The 3,839-nt window shown below is 49.8% G+C and overlaps 1 protein-coding gene across 1 annotated transcript in view; it reads right to left on the bottom strand.

Annotated features, from left to right (window-relative positions):
- RIN2 (Ras and Rab interactor 2) overlaps positions 1 to 3,839 on the bottom strand; it is a 178,110-nt gene that overhangs the window by 60,880 nt on the left and 113,391 nt on the right. The gene's annotated exons all lie outside the window — the stretch shown is intronic.

Below are 3,839 nucleotides of genomic sequence, written 5' to 3'. Positions count from 1 at the left end.
CACTGTCAGAAGAGATTTTCGGGGCAGGGGTGGGGGTTGGATCCCGGAAGGACTGAAGGCTACGGTGAAGATTTTGGTTTTAAATGGAAAACTACTAAAGGACTTTGAACGGGAGGGACATGACTTGGATTCAGATGAACTAAAGTCAGACCATCCTCTGACTTAGATAACAGTTCAGAGGGACTTCTCTGGCAATCCAGTGTTTAATACTCCACCTTCCAATGCAGAGAGTATGGATTTGATCCCTGGTCCAGGAACTAAAGTCCCACATGCTGCGGGAGCTGTGCCAAAAATTAAAAACAAAACAAAACAAAAAAAACCAGCTCAGAGGTGGTGAATCGGTGAAGATAAAGCAGGGGCAGCAGGCAGGGTCTACTGCAGTGCTGGTGAGGAGTGGTCCCACCCTGGATCTATCTTATTGGCAGAGCTGCTAGAGTTTGGAGATAGAGGGGAAGGCAGTTATGAGACAAGAGGTGTCAGGGTTGAAGCGTTTGTGAAGGGAAACCAAGGGCTCAGTCCTGGTCTTTGTAAGTTTGAAATGCCAAGGGTCAGGCTGTGGGAAGCTGGATGCAAACACGTGGATCCAACAGAGGACCAGCCTAGGGATGGATACAAGCTGGGAACCTGGGAATGTTCTGGAGGTGGGAATGCTCATAATGACGGATGGATGAGATGGAGAGAGGTAAGAGGAAGTGGAACCAAAAAGATTCCATTTAACCTATGGTTGGATCATAAGCCACAAGCCTGGATGGGATCACACAGGAAGTGGCTCTAGAGATGTCTCTGTAAACAAGATACTGTGCTTTCCACGTGCTAACACTGGGCCAAGTGCTTCACAGCTGTTAACTCCATCTTCCTAACAACTCAGAGGTAAAGCTCCGTTATTGTCCCTATTTTACTGATATGGACACCGAGGGTCCTATTCAGAAAAGAAAGGGGATGGTGCAGAGGCCGCTGGGAGTCCCAGGGTCAGGTGGGCAAGGGGACAAGGAGGAAGCAGCCAGTGGCAGGCGAGGTGAGAGGAGACCAGGGAGCCTGGTGTCCCCGATGCCCACGAGTGTCCCTGCAGGGGACAGAAGGTGGGAGCTGACCATGGATAGAAAAAAGGGACATCTTTACTTCCACTAACCTGCTTCCTTCTGAAATTAACTTCCTCCCAGTTTGAATGCAGGCAACACATCTCAGTAGTGCTCTCAGCCCCTGAGACCCTGTCACCACCAGCAGCCCCAGACGCTCTCAGTGTCAGTACAGGCCTGCCTGTCCGCCTCCAGATGAGAGCGGCTCCTCAACTCACAGCCTGACCTGGCCTTTAACATGTCAGTAAAGGAGCACCTACGCTATGAAATCACACGTTAACGATTCTGATCCTCGTATCTCAGTTGTTCCCGCTGTCGCGCTACATATTTTATTTTATGCATGTAAAGTATTATCCCGAGGAGGGGCTCCATGACACCCGAAAAGGCTAAAGACCTCCAGCTCATCTCAATATTAACCACAGAGCAGCCACCGCAGGCAGGAAACCACATCCTAACCTGGGGAGTCAGCGCGTACTTCATTTCGCATCCACCCAGACGCTTCCTGGTGACTGCCTGGGGCAGGTGACGGTAGCCCACAGCGCCCAGGCACCCTCACCATGGGTGATGTCACAAAGGAAGGTGACTGGGATGCCTTCCTGCAGCCACCAGAAGGTGCCCTGCCCACGTCTGGGGGTGGGGGTAGGAGATGAGGGTGGGATGGGGTTAGGGTGTGTCTTCTCTCTACAAGGCTCTCATGTGACTGGGTTCTGCTCCCCTCACTCCCACTGCTTCCCGGTCATCTGCCCTTCAGGGTGCTCTGTGCCAGGCTGACCCACTGTCTCCCTGTAACCACAGACCTGCTCTGCCCTCATTTGCAAACAGCTCAGAGTCCTCCTCGCAGTGCGTCTCCATCATCTGCCTCTCTTGACTTCTCCACTGGGCAAAATGGAGGGATTAAAACTGAGTCCCTGTTCCATGCTCCAAACAGTCAGTGAGAGATCCCAGCACAGAATCCAGAGGCTTCTCAGGTGGGCTTTTTCCATGTCACATGGGTCCCAGATCAGCAGAACTTGGGTCACGATAGAGTTTCCTTCAAGGGTCGTTAGGAGATTCAATGAGCTGGCAGATGTAATGTACTTAAAACAGTGGTCCACACGTGGTGAACACCGTACACATTGTTAAAGATAATCTTGGAAACAGACATTACCGTATGTAAAATAGATAGCCAAGGGGAATTTGCTGAATGACTCAGGGAACTCAAACCTGGGCTCTGTAACAACCTAGAGGGGTGGGATTCCGAGGGAGGTGCCACGGCTGTTCAAGTGGGAGGGGACATGGGTAAACCTATGGCTGAGTCATGTTGATGTTTGGTAGAAACCAACACAACATTGTAAAACAACTACCCTTCAATTAAAAAACAAACTAAAAAAAGATAATCTCAACTTTCCTATTTCCCTTCTAAAAGCCTTTAAAATTCATAAATTCCGTATCAACCAGTATAGCATTCAAGAATAACTGACACTAACATGAAAAAGAAAAATGTTTCGTGGGATGTTTATAGTCATTCTTAAATTTAAAAAGCTTAAAGGAAATGTTAAGGGTGAAGAGAAAAAACCTGGAACTACATTGAACACGGGGCAGAAAATCTCTGATCAAAAATCACTGTGTATTTGTCTAGTTTCTGGGGAAAAAATGAACCCATTAAAACTGTTCATACCAAAGTCAAGGGGAAGTCACAGAATGCCAAGTGGAGGACCATCTAGTCTACCTCCAATATTTTTGTACAAAAGGAGAGGAGACAGTACAGAGTATTTGCACAGCTAAGGGGGGACTTATTCCTCCAGAGACCCAGGGTGTGGACGCACAGACTCTCAGCTGCAGGGTGGCAGCTGCAGGGTGGCAGGGTGCCGCCCTGGGTCAGCTGGTTCTCCTTCCTCTATAGCAGGAACAGGTCGGGCTGGTTTGAAACTTGCCCTGACAACCAGATTCACCTGGTTTGCCTGCCTCTGCAGGACTCCTCCTGCCCAGCTCATGACTTGCAAGCAAAACCAACTCCAAAAATCTCACCCTCACACTGCACCAGGCAGCCTCAACCCCATTTCCTGAGAAAAAGGGGAAACTACTAATAAATCTGGCTTCTGAGGCACCAAGTGTCCATGGCATTTTCTACTGACTATGCCCTCCTGTCCTTGCAAAGAACTAGAGCTTCCAAGAACTAGAAGAGGTCTGGGGACTCTCCTCCAGCCTGCCCGCTCCCCACCTCTGTATCCTCATTCTGCAGAAAATGCCAGTCCTTAACTACCTACTTAGACCTTGTGTGTTGTGAACACAGCGTAACACAGGTAGCCAGTGCCTTTCTTCATCGCTTACAACCACATCCAATTTCCAATACGCTGGGTCACATTTTGGGCTAAGGGCCATGGAAGGTGCTGGGGTTGTTTCTGACCTGAGAATGCAAAACGAGTCCATCCTCTTTAGTGCTCCCTTCAAACCTTCTGGAGACAGACACGGGCTACACTGAATTCTGTTTTGCACACGGAGGCTCCCGCTGAGTTACTGTTTCCATCACTGTGAGAAGGTGGAGGTGGCAGACAGAACTTTAGGTTTCCGGGTTCTGATGCCAAGAGGAATGGAGAAGGTGTAAAGTTCAAGTGCCTTCAGATGGATTAATGTGAACCCAGACAACTGGTTCCTAGGCCACTCCCACCTCCTACAGAAGATTCTTCTGGAGTGGCCACCACACCCCCAGTTCCCAAACCTGCCAGGCGACCGGAACAGCTATCCTGGTGGCTACCAGGGTCACATCGCCCCCATCGTGTCCCC

The sequence above is a fragment of the Bison bison genome, unplaced genomic scaffold (assembly GCF_000754665.1).
Source record: "Bison bison bison isolate TAMUID 2011002044 unplaced genomic scaffold, Bison_UMD1.0 scf7180017864063, whole genome shotgun sequence".
NCBI classification, from domain to species: Eukaryota; Metazoa; Chordata; class Mammalia; order Artiodactyla; family Bovidae; genus Bison; species Bison bison.
This window is presented reverse-complemented; position numbering and strand designations above follow the sequence as displayed.